Here is a 23,261-nt window from a genome sequence, read left to right as displayed (position 1 = left end):
CACAGCTCCCTTCCCGTCATTTGATCTAATACATAGATACCATTCCCTTAGTCTATGGAACACCTCTGTAAAATGTCCACAAAATGTTCATTGACAACAAGGTCTCCCTGGAGTATTTTTCATTTTTGATTCCAGAATTTCTATGATATTTTATGACCTGAATTGTACAGATAGGGGGATAAAGTTTTTGCCAGTGTTCTGCAGGTTTTGCTGTGCCTGGTTTATCTCATCCTTCCGGGGTTATATCTGCACTTGGATTTGAAAGGGAATAAGCTCTGGCTGCCCAAGAAAATCGGTGTCTGCAGCATCCTAAATTTTTATATTCTCTGATAGAGCTGTAGGAGCAGAGTTTAAGATTAACAAAGATTAACACCTATGGAAACAGCAGGTGTTTTTCACTAGCTGAGGAACAGCTATTTGAAACAAGGCAGGCAATTGGCATGTAAGAGCTAAGGTCAAAAGGAGAATTGAATCCTCTGCACATACTTTAGTGGTGGCTTCATTTGCATCTGTAAAATGAGCTGTATAATCTGCTTGTTACTGGAGAAGTGTGTGTTTTTGTTTTGGTTTTTTTTAAGGCTGAAGCCATATTCATTCTGAATGTCTCTTCAGTGATACAGAAAATCACTAATAACAAAGGTGAAATGAATGACTCTCCATAGTGTCTGAGCAATATAATTTTTATTTAGTCTCCAATACTCATCCCTGTTTTTTTGTTCTGGAAAGTTCTGGTTCTTTAGTTTACTCATTTGCCTATTAAAACCTAGATGCTTATCATAAAAAATACCAAAATTCCCTATAGCTCTTCACAGAATTGTTTTTCCTATGCTCTGTATCATGGGGAGTCTAGTGTTACAGAGCAATATTTATTTCAAGCTATTGTTATTTGTTGGGTTTCCAGTGCTTTTGAAACAAGTGCATTTATGCACTTTTTTCATTTTTTAGATCACTTGTTATTACAAATGAGTATTCTAAAGCTTAAACTTTGTTCTCTAAGGCTGACTGAAGTAAGAGAAGAAAATAGATACATTATTTGTAAGAACAGCAATCAATTCTAATGTGAGAGACAATTTTCTTGCATTAAACTTTATGTTCCTCCTATGCCGTTTTTCCTATGGAATTAGTTTAAGTGAAAATTAGTAGCTGATGGTCAGCCTAAAGTATTTAGATCTCAAGGGTACTCTGGAAATGCTAGGTGGCAGAGGTTTGCTGGAACACTACCACTTTGTTACTCATTTTCAAATACAGACAGAAAAGGCATACTGGCACATGCTTTTTACCTGGTCAGCTCCCAAGTATTCTGTTTAGTGGAATGAAAGAATAAGAAGTATTTTTTTTCCTTAATTTAATCCTGCTGAAGATACATGATGAATATGAACATGAACTAGATGAATAAACCATCGGAGAATTTGAAAGAACAGGTTTATCCAAACAAGTTATTTCTTTTTTTTTTTTTATTAAAATGTAGAAAAAGAAGAAAGAAAAAACCCAAAGAACGGAAAATTTAAATAGATATCCACCATGTAAATTTTGAAAGATAATTTACGATCTGAATTTCAGAATGAAGTAGGCTAGCATGTGAAGACCACCACGGACTTCAAACTGCACAGAAGGATCATGTTATCTCTGTAAACATTATTTGGCAAAACCCCCCTTTATTTTCTCTCTCTTTTGTGCAGTATTTTGCCATGGTTTAAAACTTATTTAACACAGAGTAAGGGTTATCACTTCTTTGATATGTTTTCATATGTCTTCAAATTTACCCTCAAAATGCTGTTCCTCAAAACATAGTTCTCTAATGTTCCCTTAATGTAGTTTATTCACCCCAAATACCTGAGAGAAGATATTCTTCAGTTTCTAGCTATCACTTCTGTGTACTTAAGGCTCATGTGTTCTTGATATGTAGTCAGTCGCAACTTAGCACTGCACAAAAAAACAGAGACTGAAGTCAACAAAATTATTTTGTTGGTATAAAACCAATTAAATGAGACATCAATATAAAGGCTGTAATAATAAAGGCATAGCAAAAATCCAGGAATACAGAAGAACTCCAGAAGAGGAGAGATGAGGTACTCTAGGAAGTTGTAACTATTTTATATTGTTGTGGCAGAAATACCTAGGAGATGCTCTTTATACAGTATGTGAGCTCTTTCTGTGCAAGCATAGAAAGCAGTGGCTGATAGCATGGCTGTGCTTTAGACCTTGAGCCATGATCAAGGGCAAGCCTGCTCGGGAACATGTGGATATAGACTTGATGACTAACTGACGACTGAAGGTGCCAAAGTGTTTGCAGAGCACAGCCCCACCTGCTTGAGCAGCAGCTCTTCAAAGTGGGGTAAGAGGATGTGGTACTTCTCCAGGTACACAGCTGTGTGTGTACAGGTCTGGCATTAGATGCATAATGTACATGAGTTTGCAACATATCATTTCATGCCACATCAATTGTTTAGGTCATTTTTGCTTCTGCATCTAACCCTGTGAGTCCTGGAAGATGTGCTTGTAACCTGTTTGTCCTGGCTGTGGCAAAGGAGTGGTGGAACAGACCGGAGAAGTGTTTTCTCTCAGCTAAAGCAAAGTAGATTCCCGGGGCCAGGCAGAGCAAAGTTGTGTGCTGTCTGTGCCTGCCTGTTGCTCTGGGTCAGTGTCTCTGTGTGGCTAAAATAAGGTTTCCTTAGAGTGTGTGCAGACATTGGCTTTTCTCTGCAGCTAGGCTGAGGTCCAGGATCCCCAGAGCTCTGTGAGAAAGCAGAAGCAGCAGGGAACTGGTGTCACAGGTGGGATGACACCCAACCTGTGTGTTTTTTCAAATTTACAGAGGCATAATTTCTCATTTCCTTGCTTTACATGGACTCTAAATCATGTGGAAATGAGAGAGTGAAAAGCATATCACCTCTTTCATAAGGTCAGGTTAGAAGAAATGTCCATGACATCAGAACAATAGTACTTGAAAGGAGAGGTATAATGAATACCTGCTGGGCTGCTCTTCATATATGCAGAAGGAGAGACTAAACATAATGAGACTTGTGGGCTTTTCAAATGATAAAAGGTATGTTTGTGATTGAGCAACTGCCAATTATTTCAAAGACGAAAAGAAGGCATATTAATAAAACTGAAATTTAAAAAAAACAGGGAAATTGAGATTTAAAGAGACTTTGGCTTTCTCTGTTCAATAGTGCATCAGTGATTGGTAATCCTTTGTAAGGTGAGACAAATACAGTAACAACTGGATCACGACTCTTGCTTAATAAGTGGACAACAAGCAAAGCATCTTCAGGGTCTTTTTGTGGATAACAGCACCAAAATGATGAGTATGGTGGATTGAATCTAAAATGATAGCAATTTATTTGCCAATTTAGTTACAGGCTGTTTGGAATAATTTAAAAATCCTATCCCTATGGCACTTACAGCTGATAAGCATTATGTTAAATGTACATGCACAAAACCTCAGGGAGTGTAAACCATCAGATTTAGATAATAGCTTTATAAGCATGCACTGTGTGGTGAGTGTCTGCCAGGGTGCAATGAACAGTGAGCTTGTGAAACCACATCAGTGAATATGCAATTGTTTCAAAGGAAGTTTTCTGGCTATCCGTTCATCTTAGACTTGCTTTTAAATAGAGGAAGAATTACCGCCACTGAGTTCTCTTCTTTAAGTCTGATTTTTATCAAGTACAGCAGGTTTATGAAGCTAGCTCTCATGGTCTCCTGTTACTGGGTCGTCTGGCACCGAACAAAGCTGGAGTTAATAAAATGAATTGTATGGGAAATGATCCAGTGGCATTGCTAGATTGTACCTTTCCTTGCAATGGTTGCTTCTGTCACATAAAAATATGTACCTATGCAGATTGCAGGAAGAATTCTGGTTATAAATACTTAGTTAGATTAGGATGAAGAGGGTTCATAGTGCTACCCTGGGGGAAAAGCAGGTCCATCAGGAAGACATCAGCTAATCTCACCACGTTTGTAGCAGACCAGAGGGTAAAATCAATCCCTGTGCAGAAGGCCGATGTACAGGTCTCTGTGGTATTGATAGCCATGGGGGAAAGAGAATAGCAATAAACTAGTTTGGCAGAAATCCTTTACTATCCTGCCAGGATTTAAGAGGAGGATATGTACTCTCCTGCTAGATAACAGGCTGAACACTTGAGTCTGTTGGAAAGCTAAATCAATAAATATTTGTAACTTACTGCCAAAGCACTGAATAGCTCTGTGGATATTTCAAGCCCATTCTTTGGACAAATAGCTGTGGGAAGATGACTGTGCAACAAATGACTTGGGACGTTATTTATCTAGGGTCTCCTGGCGGTAGGACTTGGAAAAACACGTTGTGAGAGTTGTCGTTTGGGGTTTTCTGCTTTGTTTTGCAGAAGTGAAGTTTGATCTGTTGTAGGAATGGCCTGCTTGGAGAAGTTATGGTGTAATAAGTAAAATGTGATTTTATGGCTCCTGTAGTGACTCATTTTATTCCCATCGTGCTGTTGTTGTATTAGAGTAGTCTTCCCAGGGCATTATCAGGTGGCTGGAGATGCATCACAGGGAGGAAGAGCATGGGACTGTGAAGAAGGCTGTGCTCACTGAGGCAGAAAGCCAGGGAACAGGACAAGGGCAGGGTAACGGTTGGAAGGGACCTTATGGATCATCCAGTTCCAACCCCCCTGCCATGGGCAGGGACACCTTCCACTAGATCAGGTTGCTCAAAGCCCCATCCAGCCTGGCCTTGAACACTTCCAGGGAGGGGGCAGCCACAACCTCTCCGGGCAATCTGTTCCAGCGCCTCACCACCCTCATAGTGAAGAAATGTCCTGAAGTGCTTTACCAGCATCCAGTAAAGTTCAGGGACTTCCCCCCCACCAAGCAATATTTTGAAGGGATTTTGTTTTATTGATTTTTAAAAAAAATATTTAGCCTGAGTGCTGCTGTCTGTGACAATGTTTAAATAATGCAACAGCAGAAAAAGATAAACAACATCCATAAAACCAGCAGTTGCCCAGCTGGAAAGATTAAAGCAATGTTATGCCACTAGACCTAGGAAAAAGAAACAACCCACCTAATGTTTTTATCTCTGTTGTGGTTCAACCCCAACAGGCAGCTAAGCACCATGCAGCTGCTCTCTCACTCCTCACTTGGCCCAGTGGGATGAGGAGAAGAATTGGGGAAAAAAAAGTAAAACTTGTGGGTTGAGAACAGTTTAATAATTAAAATCTAATAATAATAATTGTAATGAAAAGGAAGATGACAAAAAGGGAGAGGAAATAAAACCAAAGAAAAGAGAAGTGATGCACAATGCAATTGCTCAACACCTGCTGACTGATGCTCAGTCAGTCTCTGAGCAGCGATCTGCCCCTCCCAGCCAACTCCCCTCAGTTTATATACTGAGCGTGACATTCTATGGTATGGAATATCCCTTTGGCTAGTTCAGGTCAGCTGTCCTGTATATGCTCCCTCCCAGCTTCTTGTGCACCTCCTCGCTTGCAGAGCATGGGAAACTGAAAAATCCTTGACTTATCCTAAGTGCTACTTAACACACTGATGTTTTGGTTGGTGCTATCAACATTATACTAAATCCAAAACACAGCACTGTAACAGATACTAGGAAGAAAATTAACTCTGTCCCAGCCGAAACCAGGACAATCTCAAAAGCAAACAGGAGGAGTCTCATGGCCTTTCAATAATGTATGTACATTATTTTAGGCAAAAGGAAAAGACAAAGCTCAAAACTGACAATATTTTGTAGAGACTGTTCTCTTCATAGTGCTGCTTCCTAAATGAAAATGCCTCAGTTCGGGTACTGCTAGTGGCAGACCAGAAGTTCAAAAGGAAATTGTTTCTCTGGCTCTGCTTGAGACCTTGAGCTATCTGAACTCATCCCAACACTGGCAGCACCAAAGATACAGAAGCAGCCATCCAAGGCACTGATATGTCCAGGGTTGGCATACTGCATGCTGCTTTTTTCTAACTGAAGAGACTTCAGTTCAGGTATTGCTAATGATAGACCAAAAGCCCAAAAGGAACTTGTACCTTGAGCTGTCTAAGCAGCACTGGCAGCACCAAAGATGCAGAAGCAGTCATCAACATGTGGCCTGTGCTGGCATGCTGCATGCTGCTTAGTTCAAGCCTTACCTGAGCTTGAACTGGCTAGGAGATGTGGGATAAAAGGACCAAGTGTTCACAGACTTGTCAGGAAGAAAAAAAAAAAAAAAGGCAAATTCTACTGTAAAAAAAAAAAATATCCTGCAAGCACAGATTTTTTAAAATTTTGTTTTGTCTAAAGATGAAGTTGATGGGTTTAGCTGGGAGTTTTGTCTCCAGTACAGCTCCAGTGGACATAAATGATGGCTCGTATTAGCAAAACCCCTCAGACGGATGAGCCTATGGGCTCTACAGAAGGATAACAGTGAGCTGGGAATTAAATATGACCAGGAAAAGAAATACCCAGTAGAGTCTATGTACAATGAATATGTATGTGGCCACTAGATGCAATGGGCTTGAAAGTACTGCTGCCTGCAAGGAAGAAAACCCCCTCTGTCTAGCTCTTGCTAGGAGGAATGAACCATCATAAAGAGAACAAGTGTGTAAATTCACAGTATCCTGCAGGGACTAAGAAATGCCTCATCTGGCACATCTTCCTCTTGCTTCTCGGTGTGTGGACCATGCACTGTCAGCAGGACAGTGACTGAACAGTGACACAGCTCACTGTGACTGAACTCCTGCTGGGGCAAGGGGCTGTGCTGAGCTCCTGGGCAAGGGGCTGGGCTTCCTGTCCTCAACCCAAGCAGAGAGGGAGTGAGCTGCCAAGAGCTGCCCTCATTCACAGTGTTGTCTCTATGGCCTCACTTTGCTGAAAGCCCTGCCAGTCCCCTGGCACGGGAGTGAAGGCTGAGGCTCGGAAGCTGTGGAGACAACACAAGGTTAAGGTCACAAAAACACTGGGGAGGTGAGTGGGAAGGCCTCTAACACAATGGATATATTTTAGTTACCTGAATGAGGGTGTCTAGTGCAATTTGAGATGCCCTAGAGATTATCAGTCAATGTGGGCAGGTAGGATTCTCCAAGGCATCTCAGGTGGCACCAGGTGCTGATGTTCAGGTGACTGAATCAGGCCATGGGAGATGCTGGCTAAGCAACAGTAAAGAAAGCCAAAATACCTGTAAAATACATGCAGAAGAACCGCAGATGCTTCTGCTAAAGTGAGTGTGATCTGCCTTTGGTGTCATTCTATGTCTAAATGTGTCAGTGAAACAAGTGGACTGGAGTGTGATCTCCAATCAGGGTAGGGGCCAGGAGATGGTGATGGTGTAACCTCTCCTGTATTCTGGTGTCTTCATATATTCTCCTCGTGAGAGGTCTGTCCTGTCTACAAAACCTCTGATTCTGCTCTGTGACACAGGTGCAGGAAAGTGCCTAAAGAAAGTAAGAAGGATTTAATTCAATGAAATGGTCTATTGAAGTAGTGGAAGGTTTCCTGGTGATTTATGTGAACTTTGAACCAAGCTGCTTATAAAATGCTGGTCTGGGGCTGGGAGTGATCAGAATTGTGTGGTGTCAGACTGTGTATGAGCAAACTTGCTAGTTTCAGGTTATTCTACACTTAGAAGGAACCTATGGCTATTTTTTTTTTCTCTGCTAGTCTTTTAGTCCTTTTTTCATCTATGCAAACATTTTTGTGAACTTTGAGAATGGTCCTCTGTGCATTAAAATGTATTTGCTGTTAAAATGTTAAATCAAACAGCAGCTTGAATATTTTTAAAGGTCATAGTCACTGAAGCAAAACACACATTGCATACACCTTTTTGAATTGTTTTGCTTTTTTTTATTTTTTAAACATGCAATCCTGCAGTATATAGACAATGATGCAACTACAAAGTGTAGAGTAAAATCTAATTTGGTTTTAAAGGAATTAGAAAGCATGATGATGTTTGCATCTCCCATTTACCTTTCATACGTGATTAAGAAGAAAAATACCAGGAAAATGTTAATGGTCTTTTTTTAGAAAAAGCCCAAGGCTGTTAGTAATTCACTTTTGCTGTGTTTTCTCCATCCCTGTGAGGCTCCAGGAGGGTGTCTGGGGCAAGTGTATCAGTGGCTTCAATGAAAGATGAAGTCTGGGAATTGCAGTTCTGCAAGCAGAGCTGAATGATGCAGCAACTTCTGCAGCTGTGGGATTGCAGCTCTGCAAGGCTCTAAAGAAATGCTCTGGCTGCTACAGCAATAAAGCATATTAAACATATCATGTCAGATAAGCAAGCATGCTTTGCAAGCATACACTACTATAGTCAGATGATTCTGGTTTTGGTTGTATCTGGTCATCTGGCTACTGCTAATATGTTAAATCTCATCTTAATTTGCCTCTTCTAGCTGTCAACTGTATGTAGATACAAGCATTTATACTATTGACAATAGTCCTAAGTACACATCTATTTATAAAACAGTAAACCAGTAGAAATGCATGGAATTTAATACTGGTGCTTCTGTGTATACTGTGTTCTTACTGTATATTGAAGATAAAGAATTGCACACCCAAATGGGAAAACTGATTCAGTAATAACAGAGATAAAATTGTCCTAAGTATTGCTACTCCAGGTGACAGATACAAAGCATGAGAGAGGATCAGAGAATTTAAAAGCTTTTGCCCGGGGTCAGGTTTTAGCCGTGTGGACTGGTTTAGCCTTTCAGCATGGGGGCACTGACGGCTGCAGGGCTGGCATTGCTACTCCCTACTGGAGTTCAATTGTCCTCAGAGTTTTGGTTCATAAGCATATCATTGTCACATAAGAAACAGTGGGGGGGATTATTTGTTCTTCTTCTGTTTAATGACTGTTAGTTCCCAGCTCATTAATTTTAAGACCAATCCATTCATCCATCCATCCTGTGCACAGTATATCACATAGAGTTTTTTCTTCTTCCTTTCCCTTATTTGCTAATATAAAACAGATGTGATGGTGCAATTATTTTCTTCAAGGTAAATAATTTAAAGCTGAATTTAATAGAAGGCACTTATTAGATTTTTCCACTGTAGCTGATGAAATTAAAAATCTAATCATTCCTGCACTCAGGAGGGAGAGGATTCTTACAATTTATATAAGTTTACATTAAAAAAAAAAAAGGCAAAATTTGCAGAATTTCATGCAGGTTAGGATTTGAAAAGCATTCATTTTATTTCTGACAAGGATGAACTGGGCCTGCCATGGTATCTGATCATTCACTGTCAGCAGAGGTGGCTCCAGTTGCTGCTGTGAGTTTAGCTATCTAACTATCCAGCAGACTTGCGTCCTGCAAAGTGCTGGATGTCTTCCAGCTCTCCTTCACTCCCTTTTCAAGAAATGCTCAGCACCTTATGGACCTCAATCAAACTGCTTGTAATTAAAGACTTGGGTCTGTGTCTCCCAAGTCATTTAGTCATTTGCCTCTTATTCTTTTAATTTGGTAATTTCTACTTGAAACAGATGCAATATGAAAGAGCAAATACTTGACCCATGTCTAAAAGAAGCTGCATTCTTTGTATCAGCCCCTGAATGTGTTATAACTATCTGCCCATAAGTCTTTTTCTGAAGTAATGTTATGTTTTGTGGCTCTGAGGAAGTCATTAACATCCTTATGCTCTGAATCAAAATTGTAAAGAAACCACCACCCCAAAACCACAACAGGGCTTTGTGGTGCTGTAGATGACTGAGTTATAATTTATTAATTTGACAGACTATCATCTGGGCAGTGTCCAATTTATAATTAGAAGTTCTGCAGTGTAAGCATCTGATAACAGCAGAACATCAATATGCATGCGGCTGTACATGCAGGGTGTTTCAGTAATTCAGAAAAAGAGGTGCGTAAGTCATCTGTGAGGGTGCTGGTGGAGGCAGTCAGGAGGAAAAACACCATTTGTTTCTGCAGCTGTGAGGTTGTTCATTCATCAGCATGTTTTCATTCTCTGAAAACACAGAAACGATGCATTCAAATCCAAGTACCTCCTTGACTCTTAAAAGAGTGTTTTGAACAATCTGGTGCTATGGATGATGTATAGATGTATAAAGAATGATGTGATTTGCATGTTTTAGACATGATTGTGAATGGCAGGACCAGTTAACAGAAATTAACTGCATATGTTTTTAAATTGACAGCTGAAACATTGGGAAAACTTTCTCAAAATACACATATGCTTCACTTGCAATTTTTTTCCTGAAATTTAATTGAAATTTTAATGATTTAAAATAATTTCACTGAAAGGAGACTACAGCCCACTTAGAAACAAAAATAATTTGTCACCATGCTAAAATTCATTAACTTGATGGAGTGCTACAATCTGGGCAACATCAAATTACTGTAATTAGCACTTTTGTGATGTAAGCACCCAGGAACAACTGAGCCTCTGTGTTTTGCCTGTTTCCCTGCACTTCTATTCATTTCTTCTGCTGAATAAGACCCTCCGGCTCCTATGAATGTCCACGGTAGCTCGAACTTCCCCAAATGTGATTATGCAATAGTTTAAAGTTACATAAAGTCAAAATGAGTGCCCAAACTGTTGCAATTCCACACTAAAATTTATGAGTGGAGATCCAGAGCCTTTTTTTGCTGACACCTCTTGTCTTTAATGGGGCAGCAAAATGAGGTATGTGAAAAGCCTTTCCCCCCTCCCCTGGGTTCTGCACAATTTGCGCTGCTTCTGTTTGCTGGCAGTAAAAGGGGGAGGTCATCAGAAAACGAGACCTTGTGGTGCGTGACTGTGGGTTAGCAGCTTTCCTCTGGGTATTGTAAAGGAACTGAAACCATCAGCACTGTGCAGCATGGGGCCGTGACTCTCTGTATGCTCAGTGGCGGTATAGCTCAATCCCAGGGTAATGAATAGGCATTTTAAACCCATTCAGTGTAAAAACATATGGGGCGAGGTGTAATGCAGAAGGCAAGATATTTCAATTCCAGTTAGCCCTGGATTAAGATTTGTGTGTGTTATTAGAGATTTGCTGATAACATATGACTCTTCTCTGTGGCAGGGGGGCAGCTCTCCTTTTACCATGTACACATATTTGTCAGATGAGGAAGACATCTCTTGCCCTTTTTTTTCAGAGTGGGTTTTTCTGAGCTGAACTGTCCTGAAAGGCTGAATAGTACAAACCACAGTTTTTGTGGCTAAAGCCAAAGCAGCTCATTTAGGCAGGAAGCACAGGATGTTTTAGAACACTGAGGACTTCTTGTAGTGTTTTATTCATGATTAAGAGCTAGCTTGGAGAGGAGGGGAGATTAAGCGGGGTGGTGCTGGTGGGAAAATGGGGATGTGATTGCAGAATTGTTAGCAGACAATTTAGAGGCCTTTATGAAGGCTGTGGTACCCCCTCCTTCTCAGGGAATATGTACACATGTGCCACAACCTTGATTAGCCTTGGTGACATTTTGCCTCCTTGGCATCATGCCTTAAAGAGGAATGGAGTCTCTCACCTGGGAGGGCTGAGACACTGGGAGGGGGTTGGGAGATGTACCCTAGTCCCTCATGACCCATCACTGTTTGAGCAAGGCGCACGCTATGCTCATCAGCACAGCAGCATTTGGGTGTGCCATGCCCATAGAGACATGCTGCTCCACGTGTTTCTGCACCCCAGCAGGCTGTTGAGGTGTCAGCGTGGGCTGGGGACCTCAGCCCGGAGACTCTGGGGAAGAAGCAGAGAGAAGCAGAGGTCAGCCCTTCACGGGAAGGCTTGCTGTCCTCCTCCTTAACAACCCCTCCCCAAAGTCACAGGTGTGACATGGAGAAGTCTTCACCTGACATGCACCCAAACCCCACAGCTGCACAGAGCACACCCCTCAAACCTCTGTCATGGAGGAGGAGAAACAGATATATAGGGGGATAAACAGACGGGAAGGGATTTTGCTGATCTTTAAACACATCTCAGGGTTTGTGGAGCTGCATGTGTTGTCAGACTTATCAAAATCTTTAGCAGAGGAACGGGTAGGCAGTAAGATTAGGGTATTCACAAGTTTCCAAGCAGCTTCTGTCAAAATAAACATTATTTTGTTAACAGAACAAGCAGTAATACCTATGTATTGTACAGCAACATGACTATATTCTACCTGCATATTACAACAACTTTGGGATAAGAAAAGAGCATAATCATTTAATCACATATGTGTTAGCTGTAATAAATAGGTTATGTTTTCAAAAAAGCCTAAGTGATTTATGGTTCTAGATTTACTTCTGTAACAGCTTAGGTATTAGAAATGTGAGCTTCTTTGGAGATCAGTGGTACTCGGGCTCTAAAGCTACTTATATGCTTTTAAAATTGTATTCAATGATTTGAAAGAAAAGTGATTTAAGAATAAACTATTAATTCTGAATTAAACAGGATTTCAGGCTAACTTTAAGATTATTCTGAAGTGTCCCTAAATCTAACAATATAGATATTTCACTTTATCGTTACACCCATGATTATCTTAATATATTTGCATAAATATGCATTTTTAATACCAATTTTAGGTTATGTTTCCAGTGTCCTTAATTAAAAATATCTGCTATGTTCTAACTATGTACTGTCAGAACTACTCCCCACCACGCATACCCGTACAGACCATTTCACTTCACTAACTGCTTTTAATGTTGTGTGAAAAGCTTCTTTACTTTTTAGAAATGAAATATGTTCTTATTCTTCACAGGAGTGAGCCCTTCCCCTTCCTAGGAAAAAGATGAAGCCGGTAATCTAGAGGTCGCTTGGGATGTGGGTATTTCTGTTAAAGGCTGCCTTTTAGATCAGATATGTAAAGCTATTTCTCACAGCCCTGGTTAATGCTCTAATCATGGGGACCTTGACAGGATCTTGTTCGTTCTGTTATGGAAGAGGTGAGGTGGCCCCTGTTCTGCAGCTAGATATTCCAGCAGGAAACTGCAAAATCTTTCTCAACGAGGAACATTACTTAACTTGACATATTTCTAGAAAAAGTTTTGGAATAGACATTTTCAAGCAATGCACTGTAGAATCTCCAGCCAGTGTTTGCAGCAGTTGCTGTTACTGCAGCATTGCCTCCAATCCCTCATCGCTTCTAACGTGTTCAAACACGCTGCGCAGGGGAGACTCCTTTCCTCAGAGAATCTTTCCAGGGAATGGAGAAACAGTCAAAAGGCAACTGGAGCACAGTTTATGTGGCAGCTCCCTGATAACCAGCTCAGACTGCTGGTTTGCCAGGCTTGGACCCTACTTGTTATGTTACTTTGTTATCTGCAGAAATTACTTGGGGAGTCATAGGGAACTTCTCTGCACAGAACTGAGAAGTTTTGTACTTGTTTCTACAGCACTGATGCTTCTCCCCCCCCCCCATACCTTCACCTCATTAGTGAATATTGCCAAAGTCCAAGAGGGGTTTTACGGATGTAACTATAATAGCAGGGGCCAATGTCCAACATTTAAATACTGCTGTTGCATTTGTATCATGCCTGTTAAGCAGACCACAGCTAAGTGGCAGCTAATATGATTATGAAACCAGGTCTACCTTGCTTGTGAAGCCCAATCTGATGTAAAAGTGAATATTCCTTTCCACTTACAAAAAGCGATCCTAGGACATACCTTCTGGGGCTGCAAGACTGTATGCACGTGTCCAGTAGATCCCCCAAACCAGTGAATAAAGTGCTTCTTGGGCTGGAGGGAAATATTTTTCCATTCTGCTTGATTTTGAGTGAGGAACTGATTTCAGATCTGCATCCGAGGGAACCGTGCCAATTAAAAAACCCCTGAGTACTCTACAATGAACCTCTCTGTCTTTTCTTCTGCAACTGTCCCGCTCACCGCAACAAGTATGTGAACATAAATCTGCCCTTCCAAGGTGAGTGCTTTAGACTTCTAAGATGATAATTTTCATTCTGGAAATGTTTCATGGCAATACGGAAAGAGACACCCTAATTTAGAAAAGACAAGGTCTTATTTCATATGAAATACGTCTGCCTTTAATCATTTTAAAATTGAAATGAGAATAATGAATATTACAGCAATATCATATCTGAATATTCCAGTAATAGCTCCATATGTTCTGGATTATTATCAACTTTCATGAAATATTGCAAAGATAATACTTTTATAGAAGAAGAAATATAATTTAAAATGCAATTCTAAACAACATGGTGGGGTTCTAAGTTAAAGGAAGCCAAATTCAATGGCTTTCCAGATCTTTATTTTGAAATTGAGCAGAACAGGTTTCTAAATCTTTTTCACACCAACTGAAACATCCAGGGTTCAGAGAGTCCAATGGCTCCAGGGAGTTACACTTGTGACCATCTCTTAGATATGCACAAATATCTTGTGAGGAAATTTGATACTAATTGATGTTTCAGTAGGCTTTTATCATGTGTTTTGTTAGCACTCTGAGAGGAATTAGAAACACAGTTAATTTTGCTGTTCTGTAGAATGATCAGAGAGCTATCCAGCTCTCTGAAGCCAGACAGCCATTCTTGTTAGGGCTTGTTTCTACCCTTTATTTGTTAACAGACAGTTCTGCTTGATGTCTGCCTGTCATTTTGACTGCCTATCTAGAAAGCTGGCTTGCAAACATTTTCTTTTGACAGCATGTCAGCCAGTCTTAGGAAGGTTTCTCAAAAAAATTGCTAGCACAGAGTTTAAAATGGGTTTAAAATTGCTGAATAGATGTTCAAGTGTGTGGGAGGAGTGGGTGAGGGATGGCTTTAAAAAGTGATTAGCAACTGGGAACACTGGAGTGATTGACTCCTGCTTTACTGTACAACAACTGAGTGTAATACACAGTCTTGTGTATTAATGAGTATTTTTAATGCTATTTATGATATAAAGGAAGGAAAGTGCATGAGAAAAGATCTTGTCATAAATTGTGTGTGTGCTTTTATTGTGGTAGAAGTCATGAACTAGAAACTCTGCTAGTTACGGATACAGAAGCTTACTGCAGATTATAAACTCCAGTTATGATGATTTTAGATGATGATTTAGATGATGATTTTCAAAATGCAGATAAACTTAACTTTATGGGAGGGAACACAATTAAACAAAATACAGATTCTGGACTATGTTGTTAGACAAGAGTCCTTGAGGGAAATACAAACTTGAATTTGAGATTACTATATCACAGTACTTCAATCCCTGAACAAAATCAGAAAAAAGGAAGGGGAAACAAATATGTTTGAAACTATGATTAAATAGACTGCTCAAGTAGGAAGAAATTATGTGATCTCAGCAAGTATCTTGCCAAAAATGGTGAGAACAACCCACTGAAATCAAGGCATCTTAATAGTGCCTTGCTGGAACTCAAAAAGGAGAGCAAAGGGGAAAAAATTGAAGAGCATGAGGCTGGAGATGAGCAGAAATAACCAGATATAGGTTTTGTAGTGTCTGGCCTGCAAAAACCCTGCTGGAAAATGGTACCACCATGGAGCAAGTGACATCAGTCATGTCAGATGATTTCTTCACATCAGTTTTTTTACCAAAGAGATTGATACCTATTCAGACCTGACTTCCAGTAAAGATGAAGAAAGGACTGGACAGTGACATGATGAACCTAAACCAAGCACTTTCTAAAGGAGAAGTATACAGCTGTGTTTCTTTTATATGGTAATGCAGATCAGCAGGATCCATTTTAGGCTTGGAAAGCCAAGAAACAGGAACAACTTAGCTGTACATATAGAATAAATTGCTGTGAACATTTGCAGCTGCTGGAGAAAAAAAGCATCACTAACACACTGAAGAATAAAGCGATTGTATACTGAATGTCTGTGGTAGTTTAAAACTGTTATCAGCAGGACAATCTTTGGCATGAGTTGGATCACTTTTGGTAATGTTTATTCTGAGGTGAATGAGCAACAAATGTGGATTCTTAAAATAAATGTGGCTCGTTCAAATATATATTCCTGCCCTAGTAAATTTCTGACATTGTCAAGTGGTTCCTGTTTTGCCTTTCAGTTTCTTCAGTCAAAACTATTTCTGATGGGCAATTTTCAGCTGCGCTCTGGCACATGAATAAATGACAGTGTACCTTGTTAAATAGCTGTGTTATAATAATTAATTATAATAATCTTTCTCTACTGGTTGATGGGCACAAGATAAATTCCTTCCCTTCTTGATTTCTGTTCAATCTGTTCCAGGCTGTTAGACAAACAGTGTGATGTATTTCACAGAAGATGTTTTTATTATCACCTGTAACCTCCATTACACAAATTGCATAAACTTTCCTAAAAATAGAGGAAAAAAATCAGATGCCATGTCCAAAATGTATGTTTAAAATGTCTTTGTCATATTTCCAAGTGGAATTGCATAATTACCAGATGCAATCCCCTGCAACCTGCTACTTGGCAAAGAAGCTTTGACTTACGAGTGTGAGTCCCCTCTATTGTAAGCACATTGGTGGGACATGGTGAAGGGCTCTGGGTGATACCTTGACAACTCCTGACCTTGCATTTAGCACTCTGGGGACTCGTCCAAAGGTGGGATGCCTGAGAGCTATTAGCCAAACCCAAGCTATTCTCAACTCTAGACAAACTTTAAGGTAAGAACAGAGTGAAAAGTTTAAGAAATCTGCTTCTTCATTCAAAGACAGCTGCAGAGCAATGAAATGATAAAAGACAACACCTCTAATTCTCATGCCAGCTTGAATTCAAGGAGGTTTCTACAATACAGCCATCCAAGCAGGTTCTTGTCAAATTGTTACAGGGCTGGAGCTTGAGTCCCCTAGACAAACCTTCAAAAGATGGAGTTTTTTTCCTTACATTGTCCTTTCTCAGCTGGGCTTCTGTAGAACAAACCCCCATGTGCTGTTGCAAGGTTTTGCAACTCTTCATCCTGGCAAATGATTCAGTGTGGGTGGTAGCTGATGGCTCAATTTGCATCTCCTAGTCAATGCACAGCTTCCATCTTGTACCACCTCAGTCTTTATGGGGAGACCATGATGATGTTTTTCTAGCAGAAGTTGCTTACTTATCTGCAACTGCTTAATTTTTCAGTTGCTGTGATTTTGAAAAGTTGGTATGTACAAAGTCTATGACTGAGTCAAGTCTAACAGACCAAATATATAAGGTCATCAGATGAGCTTCAGAGGCTTCTGCTCACTCAGGACTCTGCCACTGGTACCTGAGATATCCTACCCTTGCTGTTCAAAACATTAGACTCATTTAACTGAAAAACTTGCAGAAGTTTGCTCGTGAGTGGTCGCTCCAAGATTGTAAGGTCAGGCTCCATAATGAAGTTAATGGGCTTTTGGCTTGTATATTGAGATAACTGCACATCTTATTATCCAGAGGGTCTGTGCCTTGTTCTGATCCACAGGACTCACAATCCATCGTGCCCAAGAATGATGTGCCCTGCTGGGAAAGGATTAGGGGAGATCAAGATCTTAAACGTATCTTTGTGGGTCTCCCTGGGTCTGACTCTTCATGGTAGGACTCTGTGGACTCCAGCCAGCTGACAGACAGCCTGGTCCTAAGGCTGGTGGATGATGCCCACCAGGAGCCATAGTCTGCACAAGGATTTGGTGAGGATGGCCATGGGAAAAAATCCCTGCTTGGATTCTGATATTTCTAGGTGTTAGTCAGGGGAATTACATATGAAAATAATGATTTCAAGATGCTGCTGTTCAAAAACAATATTATCCTTCCCATTCAAAAGCAGATGGAATTACTTTTATTTATTTATTTTAACAAATAAAATTTTATGAAAAATGGAACTGCCCTCTCTCCAGGTCAGTTTAGAAGTAATGGAAAAATCCCACTCCTCTTTTTCCTTTCTTTTTTTTTTTTTTTTTTTTTCTTTTTTTAACCCTGTAATTAAAATGGATGCTTTTTAACAAATGTTTTTTAACAGACTTTTGACTGAATACAGGTCTGGCAAGTTAATTTTTGGTAGTTATTAGCAGTTATGCTGAGTAGTTGTATCAACTCATAAATCAAATGGGATTCTTGCATGTAGATGGTACTTTGCTTTAGTCAAATAAGTTGAGGTTTTTTTGAGATAATTTCTGAAACTATTCTCCAAAGAAACATGTCATGGGTGTTTTTAGTGAGAAACTTCCCAATTACAAATTGAAACACAGATATATCTTCAGAAAAAGAAACTTTAAAATACCCTTTATCTCACCATGCAGTAAGCCTTCCTTTCAAACACAAATATAAATGCATCAATTACAAACTAGCTGTTATCTCGCAATTTATGAGGTGAATAACAATGAAATTAAGTGTGTAGCTTGTCTAAATTATCATCAGTAGTGTCCAAAAACCATAGAAGTGGAATTGTTCTGACAGCTTAAAGTTGCTCTGCCACAGAGGACACGGGAACAAATTACAGATCTGCCATGTCCTGAGTGAATTTCCTAGAGTTCCCCTGGCAGGTCTGACTGATGCTGCCGTGGTCCTCCACAGGTCCTGCTGCAGTGCAGCTGTCTGTCCCCTGGGAACCCACCGCTTGTTAGCCTGAACAGGGATAGGGCAGAGGGTGGACGAGAACTAAAAGGCTTTGAACATGTGATTTTGTGAGATTTGAGGGAGGTACCCCTTAGCGATTCTGAAAACAGTAGAATAGAATGTCTTCACCCAGAAGGGACCTACAACCATCATCTAGTCCAACTGCCTGAGCAATTCAGGGCTGGCCAAAAATTAAAGCCTATTATTAAGGGCATCGTCCAAATGTCTCTTAAACACTGACAGGCTTGGGGCATTGACCTCCTCTCTAGGAAGCCTGTTCCACTGTTTGACCACCTGGTCTGTAAAGAAATGTTTGCTAACATCAAGTCTGAACCAGAATCAGAGTAGTTCTCTGACAAATCCCATGTCATTGTTTCCCCTCATGCAGCTATAAAAAGGGATTTTGAGTTTTAATTCAAGCATGCACATGAAACACCAAGTGAAATTCGCTCCATCAAAGACAATGGGAAAACTCTGGCAGTGAGAAATCAGAGCAAAAAGGACTATTTTCTGAAGGAGTGAAGATATTGCCCCAAGGCAACTCCACAGGATTGCTTTGGTGGTCGTGGAGAATTTTTCTGGTAAATATATTCCCTTGTGAGAGTTACCACTGGTGCAGAACAGAGGTGATGGTGTAAATGTACATACATATATATATATATTTTTTTTTGTCAAGACTGGATGGTGGATTTCCTATACCGACAACCCAGGGGAGTTCCAGTTTTATCTTCTACTATAAGGTGAAACTGATTTGCATTTTTACATTGGTCTGGATATGAATCAGCCAATTTTGTACTTCAAGAAAACCTTGTTTGATATCACCTGCTGGTCTTTTAGTCCAGAAGTTGTGTATTCACTTTCTGATGCTTCCTAAGCTTGGAAAACTCCCTTATGTACATTTTCTGTGTCTCCACAGCATCTAGAAAGCTCATAAGTTTTCCTCACAAGTCTGTTTCTTACATGCCAGCAGGTTCATTAGTATTAGTGAGTTGAGATGTGTAAGGAAGTTACAGAATTTCACCCTGGCTATTGCAAACTCACCCACACATCTAAGACAAAAGAGTTGAGAAAAATCTGTATATTTGACAAAATTTCCTTTGTCTTGCAGCTGTAAGACTTTGCTGTATGTGATGCTTGTTCTACATATTTGGTGTGAGCATGCTTCCCACCCTGTCACAGTTAACCCCATTACTGAGCTCTTGGATACCCTTTGTTTGGGTGTTGTCATATGAAAGCTAGATCTTCTGGATGGACTTTGATCTCTTTCTCTGAGCAGTGTGGCTGGACCCAGAGCTTTGGGCTCAGGTGAGGTAACTAACAGCTGGAGAGAGGGCATCTTGTTATCCAAAAAGAGGATTCATGCCTGGCATGCAATAAACCAATCTTAACACACTCAGGAGAGATATTGTATTTATTCAGGCCTGGGTGCTCGGTGGATTTTCCACAAGTCAAGCACATCAACAGCAGGTTTTTGTGCTTCTTTTATACACAAAAATCAGAGGTTAGTACTTTTCCAAACATGCTTATTAGATACTGATTGGTTAGTGATTAGCATACAATTATAATGCAGCTTACATAATACTTCTATTACTACACATTCTCAGGGGAAGGTTTTAACCTGGGCAGGGGTCTTTTTGACCTGTGGGTGTGTTTTAGTATTATAATGAAGGTAGTTCACTTTCAGGACACTCAAACGTTAGTTTCATTGCCAAGTTAATGAATCGATTAGTCACTTTGCTGGGTTGTCAAATAACTCATCCTCAACAAAATCCCAGACATTCTCTTTATGATCCATGATGTTCTGCTTATTTTCTAGGGTTCAGAGATCAAAATCTATCCTTGATGAATTTCTTATCACTAATCAAGGTCATCTTGACCACACTTCAAAGTCTCACTCAACCAAGCTTCAAAACCTCGTAATTGTCCCCATATGTGCAGTAACTATAGTTGCTAGCACAATTATTAACCATGGCTACTAGCAAATGTGAAGTATACTATAGCAATCTGGCCCCTGGTACCTCACTCTTCCAGCTGCAAATTGCCATTTCCCAGTTGAGCTGGTATCTGACTGTGCTTAACCTGTTTCCCCCTGAGCATCAGAGCTTTAGCCCCGATGCTGGAGTCTGGGTTAGCATAGTGGGGTGCATCTCATTTTTACACTTTGAAATCAATCTTGCTACTCGTTTGGGCTCATGAGACCTTTCCCTTACCTGACCTAATGTGCCTGGAGTCCTGTCCACAAAGTGGTTTGTCTTAAAGTAAATTCATTCATATCAAAGGTGCTGAGATCTTTCAAATGTGTCAGAGAGCAGCCACAAGGGCAACTGGTGTCTGCCTGCAGGGAAAACCTTCCACAGACACACTTAGCATTTCTTTGGAGAACAAGGTTTCACTTTCAAAGGTGGAAGAGGCTATGTGAATATTGTAAGGATGAATCAGTATCATAAAGGCATTCAGAGAGGTGCAGGTCTGGATCTTATTATTCTAATTAACTATATTACCAGTAAAAGGTGGAGAAAGTTTTCTATGCATGAAACAGTAAAGCAGGGGCTCCACGGTCTCTATCTTTGCTGCTTCCAGTAAGTGCGTTATGATCTCCTGGTAAGCTTATTGCAATATTAATAATGTAATTTGTTTAAAAATATCCTGGTGTAGCTATGTGTGCTGATTAACTTTTATCTCCAGTGTTGTAGATCATCTCCAAGTTGCCCACTTGATCTGACTAAGGAAAGGCTGAGTGAGGCAAGGCTACGCTTACAAGCTGTAGAATGATAGTCTTTTCAAGTGGAGACGATTTGGAAACAAAAACAAGAGTAAAAGAGGAAACCCATGTTTTCTCCCCCTTTTTAAAATACAACAGAAGAATTGAGTCCCTAGGAAATGCTGGGAATTAAGGAAATAAAATACTGGGGTTGGTATCAGAGAGTGGCCCGGGACAGTCAAACTCTTCCTTTGACTGCACACAAACTGATACAGGGCTGATTTAAATGTGAATGCCATCTTAGATGGGACTTAAATGGAACTTTTAATGCAAGAGATAGAATGAGGAATACTTGGTAGCTGTCTTTAGTTGTTTCATATAGTAGATCCCATAAAGCAGGTGATGCCATATGAAGGTTTCACTACACTGAATCTCCTTTGTGCCCGAAAAACTGATTTGGTTTGAAATTTACCTGAAAACTGGGTTTATGACTTCTCTTTGGTGTCTTCATTTCCTTGCATAAACAGAATTCCTTGGAAGCTGCTATATAGAATTCCTTGTGTTGATGTATTATGGGTGCTTATTGCAGATGCCCTGTGTTTATCTTGCACAAGGGGTGGGCAGTTTCTCTGGTACTTTTGCTGAATTCTTTTCATGCAAATCCTAGAACTGTTGATAGTATTTTGTGCCTGGAAGAAATGCCATAAAATACTTTGTAAATCTTCAGTTCTTGTAGTTTTATATTACTGGCGAGTTTACAGGTTCTACAATCATTCAAAAAAGCTGGAAAGGACAAAAAAAAAAAATCTTTACTAATTTATTATCCATAAGTAAATGGCTTCTGATTTCAGTGCCATGAGGCAGCAAATGCTAGCAGGCTCAAGAGAAACGGCAGAGTGAACCTGCATCTTGCTGTGATTAGTGATTTCCTCTTGTAGCTGATGAACCTTTTTTTCTTCCCTCTGTGAAAAGATTAAATCAGAACAGGGTGACTGGGAATCCAGAGACTATTTGCAATACTTCTTTCCACCTTTTTCTTTCTCTCGATTATGGCTTCTATGTCCTAAATTGTTTTCTAAAGGTGCCGTCAGCTGGTTGGTCTCTGAATCATGCAGGCACCAGTGGAAGAATGCAAGAATGTCTTACAAACTTTAAGGTTTGATGTGGGAAAAGGCTACAACTCTTAAAATGGTTGCTGTTCCAGAGCAGTGAGGCTATAGAGAAATATAATTGTAAATTTTTTGGGTATTTTATAGATTTATAAAACTTCACAAAAGCTATGCCTAGAATTTAGCTATTCACAATACATTTTTGTCACACCTGAATACTTAAACATGATGAATTTAATACAAAAGTATTTGTGTTAAAATATTGTACTACATGCTTCATGAATTTATAGTGCTTTTAAACACACAATAAATATTGCTACCTTAAATAGGATTGTTTTATAAAGGCTTAATGCTTTTGGCTGTGCTTTTCTTTGGCCAGTGTTTCCTTCTGAGCAGCCATCTCAAATAGAAGATCCATGTGCAACCCTTCAGGTTATTTTTCCATTGAGTTTGCAATAAACTGGAGCCTTCTGCAAAATCCTTGGAGTAAGAGTGGTGCAGCCTTATTGTTTTAAGTCTTCCCTCTAATGTATCGTCTAACATTCACATACTATAATGCTCTCTGCTCTAATGTCATGCTTAAAGTGATGGCACAAAGTTAATGTTATTGCAACTTGTAGGGAGTAACCTAATGCTGAGGGTAAGGTGGATTAATCCCATGGGGAGGAAAAATCGAAGAGACATTTTTCATGGCTTCTTTGCAAAGAACATGCACATTTGCCTGCAATCCTAATGGTGCATTTGCCTTGTTCACGCTTCCAAGCCTGTTTATCACTAGCATGCTGCCCCAAAGGAACTCCCTTGCTATGCTGCCATTAGGGTTTTTTTAAACCTCCTCTAGCTTTTCCAGTCTGAGAAGTAGCCAGCCTGACAATCGGACTTTGATGGTTCTAAAAAGGGCAGTGTGGAAAACTTGATTGCTCTCTCTCTATCTTCCTCCCTCATCCTTTTCCCCAGAATTTTTCCATTTTAAATGGAGTAACACATTTTATCTGACTTCATATGAAGCACTTCATTTTGCGGGCCTTGCTCTACGTGTTGTTTTTTTAGGTCCACTTCTGTAGTATGGAAC

At 40.0% G+C, this 23,261-nt stretch overlaps 1 long non-coding RNA gene across 2 annotated transcripts in view; it reads left to right on the top strand.

Annotated features, from left to right (window-relative positions):
* The window catches only part of LOC141954299 (uncharacterized), a 44,153-nt gene that overhangs the window by 7,558 nt on the left and 13,334 nt on the right, over positions 1–23,261 (top strand). The window contains exon 1 of one of the 2 annotated variants that reach the window (XR_012632144.1): positions 22,571–22,621. The exons of the other annotated variant lie outside the window; for it this stretch is intronic. This is a non-coding gene — a long non-coding RNA (uncharacterized LOC141954299). Of the gene's footprint in view, positions 1–22,570; positions 22,622–23,261 lie in introns of those variants that run through there. 2 annotated transcript variants of the gene reach the window in all.

Source organism: Strix uralensis, chromosome 1 (assembly GCF_047716275.1).
Source record: "Strix uralensis isolate ZFMK-TIS-50842 chromosome 1, bStrUra1, whole genome shotgun sequence".
NCBI lineage: Eukaryota > Metazoa > Chordata > Aves > Strigiformes > Strigidae > Strix > Strix uralensis.
The sequence above is the reverse complement of the archived record's forward strand: the minus strand, read 5'-3'. Positions and strand labels throughout refer to the sequence as shown.